The following is a 12,121-nucleotide window of genomic DNA, read 5'->3' as shown; positions in this document are numbered from 1 at the left end:
TTGGGTGTTACTAAGAGTGTGAGAGGTGGGGCCGTAGGGCTTTCTCGAAAAAGAGGATGAGTTGGGGGTGAAGTGTATGGAGAGCAAGAGTCTTGGTGTCCAGGCTCGGAAATCCCACCTCCTCAGCCTGAGGAACCCCTCTCTTTGCTTTCTGTTTGGGGAGAGCCAGGCCGTCAGGAACTGAGGGAATTAGTGATGCAGACACACACCGGAAAGGTAGCGACCAGGAATGAGCGACAGCTAGTTCTGAAGTGTTTAGTCTGGTGTCTGGCTTGTTAACTCCAGTTGTGGTTTCCTAGCCGGGCTCCCTTGCTGAGACAGAAGGCACTTTTAAAGGTAGGAGCCAGACATCTTTATTCATTAAATTCCATTTTTCATCAGAGTAAAATTGTGAATGACTTTTCTCAAATTCACTAGGTAGATTGTAATTTCACATGCCTGTCTTCCTCCATCTCACATGTTCATAGGTGGACAATAAAACGCTAGAGAAAAGATTGGTTTTGTGTACAGACTTCTTGGTTCTTGCTTTTCCTGGCAGCTCCTCTCTCTGCAGACCGAATTATATTGGCTTCTCCCCCAGTGAAATCCTGGCCTTGTTACTCCACCTATATTTATCTACCTGGTGAGACTCCAGTCTTGTGGAGGGACACTAAGGGGGGTGAGGTTGAGAAGAATAAGTTTGATGGGAAGATTGTATGGTTTCAAATTAAATATTTGAATAAGGTTAAAGCCAGTAGCATCTTCTTACCTCTATTTTGGAGGAAGGGATGTGAACAAAGGACTAGAGGGGAGGAAAGTGAGATTCTGCAGAGGGAAAGTACCTAATCACCGTACTGCATGCGCTTTGCTCTTTCACCTTATTGGGCGGCCAAGCTTCCTCAGGAAGCAGGGTTAGTTGTAGGCTCTAAATTCCTGGTGTCATATGCCGACTGTGCCATTCTAATTTGAAAATTTTATAATAAGTTATATTTATTCCATAATTAATTTTGCTCTGAAAGGAAAATCTTTTGTAGTCAGGTAGCCTGGTAAATTTGTACTAGCCCATCCTCTCTTTTTTTCCCTAGCCGTATGGTGGTAATTTGAATTATAAGATCCCATTATTCCAATAGTCCTTCAGAACCTTAATCTCTTTCAAAATGCAGCTGCTTTGAGCATTGCAATAATATCAATAAGTGGCATAATTGTATTAGCAGTAAGTAGCCAAGATACACTATGAGAACTGAGCAATTTTATCTTTTTCTGGATAGATAGACATGGACTTCTTAAATTTGAATTTATTTATGAGATATCTGTGTCTATGCCTCTTCTCTTGCCAAATACATCATAAAATTAAAAGTGAAAACTAGCCGTTAAGAGAGACTCTTGAAAGACCTGTACAACCATAGTATTTTGCTTCTATTTTTATACCCAGGTATACTCCTGGCCCTCTGGTTCATTAATTTATTTGAAGACTTTCTTCAGTATCTATCACTCTGCTTTAAGATAAAATAAAACAACCTCTGTGACCTCCCATACCTGTCCCCTATTTTGGAACAGGATTTACTCCCACCCTCATGGTATTTCATAGTAAATAATAATCAAAGAGTAATTATAACTGGCCTTTAGATCCTCATTTGCTGTCTCCAGAGCACATTTTCTGTATCTCATTTATGATTTGTTACTCCTTTTAACACTCTGGTGAAATAGGATTCTTGTACTCTATTTTCTGGAGAGAAAACTGAGGCTGATAAAATGTGGCTTGTCAGTGGTCACATTAGTAAATGGAGGTGCTGGGACTTGAACAAGAGTCTTCTGATTTATAGCCCTTGGCTCTTTTGTAATCTGGGAAGGTCTCCACCTCAGGAAGAGATGACAGTGATGATTCAGGTAGTCCTTAGCCATTCCAAAAGAGAGCTGGTAAACACTGGCTCATCATTAGCATGATCTCAATCTCCAAATCTTTTTCCACTTCTCTCCACCCAGAACTCGGGGTGTTTTGGGGTTTTTTTTCCATGTTTGAAATTTACACTTCCTCTATGTTACTGACTAGAGTTAGCTGTGTTTAGATCCATGTGGTTTGTTTATGTCAAGTCTTAGTGAACAGTATCTTTTTTGAAGGGTCAGATTAGCATATTTTAACTTTTCAGAATAAAAAAACAACACTTCTGGTTTACCCCAGGACAGTTTACGTCCCAGAAAAGAAATAATAAATTGCTAATAAATTAATAAATGAGGTATGTGACTCTCCCCATATCCCACTACCATATATACCATACTACCACCATACATAGCCCCTCAACTCGCCCACCCCAGTTCAGGATAACCTACTGAAAAGCTCATATTGCAGAAAGACATGGGCAAACCCATATACTCTTTAAATTATATATTAAATATTTTTGTAATATTGCTCAGATGGATATGTTTATTTTTCTTATCTTTGCAGTGCTTAAAATTGATGCTCTCTTTAGCTAGGGTTTTATGTTGCATCAACAAGAATATAAATTAAAATTAGGAGTATGTTTTCACTGGGAAGTGCTGGATAAAATACTTTTCTCTTCAACACCTGGAGTATCTGTAGTGATCTATAACTTCCCCTCTATGGAATTGTGTCAAAGCATCAGAGAAGGAGGAGAAGGTGGCAGGGAGGAAAGAGAGATAAAGTGAGTGGTCTTTCTTTTGTAAGTGAGGAATGAAATGATATATGTATATTTTCTTAATTACACAGTCCACTGCCATTTCTGTCTGTTTTGGACAGTTGCAATGGCTTGTGAACTAAGAATGAAAAGGTAACTAGCTTTGATGGTAAATGCCAAGGAAAAGTTTATGGCCAAGAGAGAAATAGGAGTGGAGATAAAAGTGTGTTAGGATTTTCATTTTTTCAAAACCCTCTCTCTTTTTCCTTCATGTCTATTATAAAATAAAAATTATCTTCAATAGGAAATTGTAAACTTTAAAGCAGTGGTTCTCAACCCTTGTAAAAATAGGGAAACTTTTATTTAATCCTAAAGGATTTTTGCTTGTTTAGAGTTTTACTCCTTATATCTGATGATTGTTAATATTTAGTGACAAAGTTACTATTTATTATCACTCAGCTGAATATATATTGTAAATAATGACCACAGCATCTTCCTGTATTTGTAAAATAGAAGTACCTATATGTGTGAGACGGGTTCAGTCCTCAGACCTCTGCCAGTGCCCCGAAGTCCACAGGTTGGGAATCAGGACCAAGGTAAATAAAGCAACTACTCCAGGCTGAAAATGCCAGAATGGTGATATGAAAGGTACAGTGTGTTAGCCATCAGGTTCTGAAGAGACCCAGGTGGAATTTTTCCTCTTTGTTGTACATTAAATAGGTGATGTGTAAAGTCTTGACTTTGGATCTGATCTTGTTTCTGGGTTGTTTTTCGTGGTCGGCTGTGAGGTCTTGCAGTTGCTCAGTCATGGAAAACTAGTTTTCGTCTAAAAGCGTTTTCCCTACAGCTGCGAATATTCCTTCCTTGTGTTTATAGAGTCAGGACGCTGACACCAGTTGCAGCATCACCCCTGTCGTAACTTTCACCAGCCAGAGCCTTAGATTCATTTCTAAGAAGCTGAAAGAGGCCTCCCAACCTTAACCTTTACAGTTTTTGATAAGTATATGGAAGGGGAGATATTACGTATCCCTGTTTTGTAGTGGAAAAAACTGACTTAAAAATTCATATTGAATCAGTCTCTCTGGTTTCCATGCCTGTTGCTGTGACTTTGCTATTCTATTTAAGAAGGGTTAGACAGGGCACCAAAATCTATGAGGGTTAGTACATGATGTTCTCTTTTCTTGTTAAAATCATTCCTATTCATTGAACACCTTGTATGTCCTAGACACTTTACGTGGATTATCTTTAATTCTGATATTGTGCAGGGTGGGTAATATCCTTGTTTTATAGGTGAAACCGAGGCAGGCAGAGATTGTAACTTATCCAAGTTGTAAGTGGACAAGCTAAGGTTTGTGCAGTCCCCTTGCTAAAACATTTCCCTCATCACGTCTGCTGCTTTTTCTGTCCTTAACCTCCCCTATGAAGAGAAATGATAACATTTTGTTTAGTCTTACCCGTCTTTTCAGCAAAGGTTCAGTTAAAACCAGAGAGAATATGCAGATGTTAGGAATTGGGACACGGAAGAGTCAATATTTTAATAAATATTTTTGGCTTTCATGCCATATGTGTTCATTTTTTTCCTAAGAAGCCTGGGTATATTGGATCTCTTGGTGAGAGTTTCTTGAGGCCATACAGTATTGCTCACAAGCAGTTTTGCTAGATCATAGGATGTAAGGACACCAATTTTACTTTATGTTAAATAGTTTTATTTTAACTTAATTAAATTAAATTATTAAAAAATTAATTTGATTTTAACTGTGTAGATCTTTGTCAGTTTATATCTCCACCAGTACTGTACAATGATTTCATTTTTTAAAGAAATAAATTTCCTGATTTTTGCTAATCCAGTAGATGTTAATTGTACCTCATAGTTGAATTTTACCTCTTTTTGGTTACAAGTGAGGTTGAGCATATCTTCATTTACTTGACTTCTCTTTTCTATGAATTGAGTCTCTTCCCTTTTTCTTGTAAGAAGTTCCTTGAAGGAGTTCTTCTGGAGTTTCTTGTATGTTCTAGAAGTTAATCCCTTGTTAGCTTTGGCTACTGTGAATACTTTCTCCCAGTATGTCACTAGCTTGGTAACATTGTATTAACAACAACAACAAAATCTTTAATTTTAATGTATTCTAACCCACCAATTTTTGTTTTGCTTTTTTTTGTGAGGAAGATTGGTCCTGAGCTAATGTCTGTTGCCAATTTTCTTCTTTTTGCTTGAGGAAGGTTGTCACTGAGCTAATATCTGTGCCAATCTTCCTCTGTTTTATGTGGGATGCCGCCACAGTATGGCTTGAGGAGCAGTGTGTAGGTCCGCACCTGGAATCCGAACCTGTGAACCCTGGGCTGCTAAAGTGGAGCGTGTGAACTTAACCACTATGCCTCGCGGCTGGACCCTGAACCCACCAGTTTTTAATGTTATTATGGTCTGTGCATTTTGAGTCATTTAAGAAATCCTTCGCTATTGTGTGCTCACAATATAGTCTCTCTGTACTTTATTAACTTTATAGATTTACTCTTGCTTGGGTTTTTAAACTATTTGAAATTTAAGATATGAGGTATAAATCCATTTTTATATTTAAAAAACTGGTCATATTGTGAGCCAGTTTCCCCAATGCTAGTTACCAAATAATCCACTCTTTGTCCACAGATTTTTGGTGCCATATTAACATATGATTGCACATTTGTATGTAGAGATCTCTTTCTGAGATTTTGTCGAGGTGACTTAAATGTATATTCCTGGGGTCATTGATACACTTTTTAAATTACTATGGCTTTGAAATATATCTTGTTACATGTACATTTATTTATTAGCACGGATGATATAAATTTAAAAATTCAAAAATATTTTAGATAGATTTCTTGCCCTTATTTACATGTGTTCATGCTTTAACCTGCAAATGTATTTTCTAGAAGTGTGTTTACTTTTCTGGGAACATTCTTTAATTTATTTAGTAACAATTTAATTCAATTTCAACATTCCTAACCTTACATTTCCTTCTCAGTTTTATTGTTATATATATCTATCTATTTTTAGCAGTTATAGCTTCCCTTCCGACTTGGTCATTTATGTAGGGTAGTCGGTGTCTCGCTCAAAGCCGCCTCTTTCTTCTTCAGTGCTCTGCATGTGCTTATGGAGCTGGGTTGTGTCTTCCTGGTATGGCTTTTGAATGAATGTTTTATGAGGTGTGATGCCGTAATACATGGCGGAATACTCTTGAAAGCCTGTTAATTATAGATTATTGGGAATAAGCATTGCCAGTTTTGGCTTTGTTTTCTTCAAGTTTACAGTGCTCCACTCTGTTCTCAGTTCGTTGGGTCTCCTTCCTCCTGCAGTCTCCAGTTTATGTCACACTGAATACTAGGTCACTTTATTTGATAAGCCGACATTTACATGCCTATGCAGAGTACAGTGTACTTTTTCCTTAGTTTATAAAATGCGATGAAACCATGTTGTACATAACATGGCTTATTATTATAAATAAATTTGAAATTATTGTGAGGGATAAATTGTGATCTCAACATAGATATTCTATGACATGGTTTGTCTAGGCAAAAGATGTTACCCTTAGCCGTCAGTTCTAGGGTTATATGGGTGAAAGGCTCTTTATTTTTCTTTTATCTGTAGTTCTTAAGGTGCTTTATGGATATGGGAGAGGGTTGTAATCTAACTATTGAAATTTACTAAGCTTGCGCGAAGTCTCATAAAATTACAGTGTAGAATGTTCTAGGGTCCAAAACCTGCTTAGATTGATAAGACCGTTGTCTTTGGGCTGTTGGAATTGTTCTCCTATTGTGCTTCAAACAGAGTGTATTCACCTGAGTTTGATTATAACAGGCCCAGCTACAGACCTGACTGAACTTGCATACTCAGGAGAGGACTTCTTCAGTGTGAATGTTTTCCATTTTTCATTCAGGTTCCTCTGTGTTCACCTCACCAGCTGTCAGATCCACCTGTCTTACCAGCCTCCTCTGTTACTCAATTATTCTAATATAATTGACAGCCAAGCTACTTCATCCGTTTAACAGACATTTGCTGAGCTCCAAACTATTAAATCTTAGTTCCCTTGTTTCTCTTCCTCCTGCCTGCCGTGTACCAGTCATTGTGCTAAGTTCTGAAGAAAGAGTGTGAGTGCGATAGAGTGCCTGACCCTAGAAGATAGACACATAAATCATTAACTGTAACTTAGAATGTGGGACACTTGACAGCAATACATTGTGATAAATAGTAACAGAGAGTGGGGCACAAAGAATGGAGTGATTGGTTCTTTCTTGTTTGTGAGGAAAGAATCCATGAAGGAGGTGATTTTGATGCTGAATTTTGGAGGACTAGGATTATTTACCAAGCACTCGACAACAGAAGAAACAGCCCGGGTTCAGAGCCCAGAAATGCTCAGAGTGTGAGGAAAATGGAGTATGAGTGACTGGAGCAGAGAGATCGTGGGGCAGAGCGGGGAAGAGGCTAGGGGTCCATCTTCAGATTCTTGGTCCAGCTATGTTTAGGCCATGTCTAGGGCCATGCATGCTGTTTCTGAGGACTTGTGTGGACTTTTTCCTGACAGCATTGTGGAATCATCAAAGGTGAAATAAATGCTTAAATCACTGTCTTAAGGTATGTGTAAAGGAAGCAGAGAGAAGTCCAATGGCTACTAAAATAATCCAGGTAAAAATAATGAGGAACAGAGCTAAGGTGATGTTGGAGGGAAAGGAAAGGAGAGGATGGATTTGAGAATCATTTAGGAGAAACAGTTGGTTACCGATTTGATGGAAAGTCGGAGTGGGGAGTAAGAGGGAAGAAGAAAGATGACTCTTGATGTTTCTGGTTAGGAAGATTCACTGTCTGAAGGTGTCATGAGTCAGGATGGAAAATGTAAGAGGAGCAAGTTTGGAGAGAGAACAGTGAGTTCAGTTTGAAGTCAAGTTGGGGTTCCTGTGGAGCATTCAGCTGATCTTGAGAGGACTAGGCCCCAGGAGAGAAGTCGGGGCAGGAGAGTGTATCAGGGAGGGACTGGAACTGGTGGTTGTAGCCCTGAATGTAGCTGAGATCCCCAGGGGTTGCCCAAGGACCAAAGACTGAGCAGACAAAAGAAGGGGAGAGAGGATCAGGAAAATCCACAAACATGATAATAATGTTGAGCACTAGGGTTTTTAGATTTTCTTTCCATATATTATGTCATACAATCCTTATAACAATACCGTCTGAGATAATTATTGCTACTGTCTTTTACAGATAAGCTATCTAAAGCTCAGATAAGCAACCTGCCAAATGACCCAGGTAGTAAGTGGGGAAAATCTGGCTGGTCTGTCAGAGGCCACAGGACCATCAGGTAGAGTTAAAGGTTGAAAATGGGAGATTGGATTTGGCAATTAGGGGTTCAGTTGGTAGTCAGAAGAGTTCTGAAATCTAAATCTAGCATATCAGGGGTGAGGAAAGAATAGGAGTTGAGAAGGCAGGGCACCAAGTGGAATGTGTATGTGTACACATTTGTCTGTGAAGGAATATTTTTTGTGTGTAATGGTGACTGGAGCTTATATTCTGGTTGAGGATAGTGGAGAGGAAGTGACCAAAGGTAGAAGAGAGAATAACTAATGAAGTGAGGTTCCAAAAAAGATAAAACAGCCAGGGTCTGGTGTGCAAGCATGCTGAAAGGGTCGTCTTGGGAGGGAATGGGGACATTCATTCCTTTGAGACAGGAGAGGAGTGAGAAAATGATGTGTGTGACTGTAGATGAGTGTGCAAGTGGAGGGGAAGGAAGTTGAGAAAGTTCATTCCTGATGGCTTGAGTTTTCTCAGTAAAGTAGGAGCAGATGAAATCTGCTTCGAGTGGGGAGGCCTTGAGAAGACAGTTGACAGTAACAGTTAACTTGGAAAAAGGAACTCACTGATTTAGGATGAGTAATAATCATGCCTCACTGAGGGCCCTGTTGGGGTTTTGTCAGTGGGGATCAGGTGCTGATGGTGGGTTGTTTTTTCTGGTTGATAGAGTAAGATGACTACCATGAATGACCTTTTAAAACAAAACACACAGGCCTCGCCTGAAATGTTAAGTTTAGATGGTGATTTAAGGAAGCTTAAGGATATGGGGGGAAGGGAGGAAAAGAAAGCGACAAGGAGCAGTAGATTGAGCATTAGGGAGCCTGAGTTCCACTCTTAGTTCTTCTGTTAACAGAGGATGGCCTTAGGGAAGTCAGCCACTCTCTCTGAGCTTCAGTTTCCTCATCTTTCAGTGGAGGAAGTTACATTAATGTCCTCTCAAGTCTCTTGTAAGTCTGAGAACTTCTGGGAGACTTGTACATCATTAGACAGAAATGAGTGACCGAAGGATAAGAGTAGCTAGATTCGTGTCAATTATCCTTCATGAATTCTTCGGATAGCAACTCTAACACCAGTGCCTTTGGGGGAGTTGACAGCGTGAGACCAGGACAGCTGTCAGATGGCCGTGCCCAAGTGTCCGCGACAGGGCTGCGCCTGGCAATGGGAAAGAGGTAGCAAGTCAGGAAAGGGGGAACAGGAGCATGGGCTGTGATGGGAGCTGTGTGAGGGGTGGACAGAGTAGGTTTGCTGTGTGCCACGGCTCCCCAAGACATCTGGGTCATTTCATAAATGTGGTGATGGCCATCGCATTCATCTGTGTTGTTTCTTTCCCTGCAGGATTACATTTTATTTTCCCTGAGTTTATTTCTCCCTCTTAATGAAAAGTGTAGCATTGTAGAAGAGAATTTAACAGTTGAAGAAGGTCAAGCTTTACTTATAGTGTCTGCCTTAAAAGTCCTTTCTCCTTCCTATCTCCTTCAAGACACCTTCATTTTCTTTGCCTATAGAGAAATCAGAAACAGTTTGGAGCATTTCATCTCTCCTCACTTGGTCATGTTCTTCTCCTGGAAGGTTTACTTTTCAAAGCCTTTTAACTGTCTCTGCCTCCTATTAAGAAGAGCGATGACATCTTAAAACCCGCAAGGTATGGCTAGCATTAAAAAGTGAATCCTGATCGAGTGAGTGGCTCCAGAGATTATTGTAAGAATTTAACAAGTAATAGGGTAATAAACAGGTAATAAGATACTCTTTTTAAAATTAAGCCTCTAATCTTTCTCTATGCTGTTGCATATTTGAGAGAAACTTGGGTATTTCCTTTTTTCCTCATTAAACTATTACACAACTTAATGCTTGGAAAATTCTTCACAGGAAGAAACAGGGTGTAACAGTTTGTGTGAGACATTTTTTAACAATTTACCCTTTTAGCTGAAGTCTGAGAATACTATTCTCTCTCCACCCCACTGCTCTAGTTTCTTTCTGAAAGTCTTAATTTCTCCACATAATTAAATATTCTTCAAAGTGAAACATAGTTAAAAAATTAAAATGATTTAAACACGAAGTTAAAACATAGTGTATAAATGTGTTCTTCCATTTCCTGAGAAACAACAGGAAAGATTTGCTTTCTCAAAATAAACTAAGTAGCCTGACTGTGAACTCAGAGTAGTAGAGATCAAAGATTCCAGCATCATCACACAATGGGAAATTGTTAGTCACTTCTTCTAATCTCAGAAAATCAAGTCTAATACTGTTTTGTTTTGTTTTTTTAAAACATGAGGAACCAGGATATGTATGTACAATTCAGAAACACACTTTGGTGTATGTGAAATTGTCTTAGCCTCAATGTTGACAATCTAATATGTCTGGGACAGTCCATTTCCAGGATGTATATGATCAGCATAGGCGTGCTGGACTTGCAGCAATGGAAAATATCCTTCTTGCGCATTACATTTAGGAAGAATCGAAAAAACCCAACTGAGTTCTGCATCCATATGGCGTCTAAACTTGCTAGATCAGTAAATTGTTTTACAGCTCTGCTACTACGAAAAGTTTAGCAGCTCATATTGAATGTTGAAGTACAGTCAAGAAGGAATCTGCTACAATAATTACATATATATGCAGTCTCAGGTAGAAATAAGGACATTTATTAGTATTGCTGTGCTTTCAGACACAAGGAGTGAGAACCCATTTTAAAGAAAGGGAAATGTGTTGTGTTATGGCTGGCAGATTTCTATTTGTGAGATACAAGCAAGATTAGGGAGAAATAAGTGTGTTAAGTATCATTAATTGGTGGGCTCAAATAATATACAGTTCTGTATTCCTCAAATAGTATAAAATAGGTAAATATTTTGAAATATTTGTTAATGTTTATATATATTGGGAAAATTATATATACATTGAGAACTTTATAGAATAATCTCAACAGACTAGTTTTTTTCTGCACTTGTCTTTCAAGAAAAGGTAGAAAAACATCTCAAAGCAGTGTACAGCTTATGATCTCAGTTTCTATCTCAATCTCTTTATTTTTAACCTCAGTCATTCTATTTACAGTGGGTCTCTTGGAAACAACATATATTTAGGTCTGCGTTTTCTTTTTTAATCTTCTCTGACAATCTTTGTCTTTTAATTGGTGTATTTAGATGATTCACATTAAAAGTGATTATTGATATAGTTGGGTTAATATCTACTATGTTTGTAACATTTTCTATTTGCTGCATTTTTTCCCCTTCTTCTTCTGCCTTCTGTGGGTTTAAGTAAATGTTTTATATGATTCCATTTTTATTTCCTCTTTAAGCATATCAATTTATACTTCATTTACAAAATTTTTAGTGGTTACCTTAGAGTTTACAATTGATCTCACTTTCTTAAAAAACAGAAAGCAAAAACATGTTTGTGTCTTCATAGAAAAAAAATTGGGAGGTTATATGCCAAAACATTAAGAGTAGCTATCTTTGGGTGGTAGGACTGTAGAAGATTTTTACTTCCTTTTTATAGTTTTCTGAATTCTCTGATTTTTAATAGCAAGAAGGTATTACTCTTATAATTAGAAGCAACAGAGCCCTTTTCATTTTGAAGAGAAAGGAAAAGGCAAATCTCAGCAAAACAAACCAAAAGTCTTCCCTGGTTCTGGAAATGTACACCCTCTCTCTGCTTCCAGCTTGAGATAAGCATGTTGTCCCACAGCCACAAGTGCTCTACTGGTGAAAAGGAAATGGGTTGGCTGCTTCTCACCTTGCACTGGAGGGTTGTTAGCCCCTATCCTGTGCCGTCTCTGCCTGCACAATGAGAATGAACCCTCAGAATGACTTAGGGTCCATCCACCCTGTGGTTTGACATAAAAAAGATGTCCTTTAATATGCTTAATACAGAGTTAACCAAAAGTCTCTATTTCTACGTAACTCAGTTCTCCTCTACATGGAATATCTTTATGCCTGTTAAATCTTTTTTGAAAAATAGTGCAGAATAAGGACACTTGAAAACCAGTATACGGTATAGCTTTCTCTGCAAAACTTGTACGAGTTCTTTGGTTTGCTGGGATGAAACCGCTCTTTGGGGCAGGGTGGGGAGTGGGGTGAGCGGTGCTGTCTGTGCAAACAGTGGAGAGATTGTGCTTAAGGTGAGGCTCTTGGTCTGCCTACATTTCAGGGAACTCAATAACCCTGGTGAAATTTTAGAGAAAATTACCATTACTGTTCCTTCGATG

At 38.6% G+C, this 12,121-nt stretch overlaps 1 protein-coding gene across 15 annotated transcripts in view; it reads left to right on the top strand.

The window, feature by feature from the left end:
- The window catches only part of LRRC8D (leucine rich repeat containing 8 VRAC subunit D), a 109,159-nt gene that overhangs the window by 22,401 nt on the left and 74,637 nt on the right, over nt 1-12,121 (top strand). The window contains exon 1 of one of the 15 annotated variants that reach the window (XM_070592471.1): nt 3-336. The exons of the other annotated variants lie outside the window; for them this stretch is intronic. The gene's annotated coding sequence lies outside the window, so the exon portion shown is untranslated. Of the gene's footprint in view, nt 1-2; nt 337-12,121 lie in introns of those variants that run through there. 15 annotated transcript variants of the gene reach the window in all.

This window comes from Equus przewalskii, chromosome 24, assembly GCF_037783145.1.
Source record: "Equus przewalskii isolate Varuska chromosome 24, EquPr2, whole genome shotgun sequence".
Classification (NCBI taxonomy): Eukaryota; Metazoa; Chordata; class Mammalia; order Perissodactyla; family Equidae; genus Equus; species Equus przewalskii.
The sequence above is the reverse complement of the archived record's forward strand: the minus strand, read 5'-3'. Positions and strand labels throughout refer to the sequence as shown.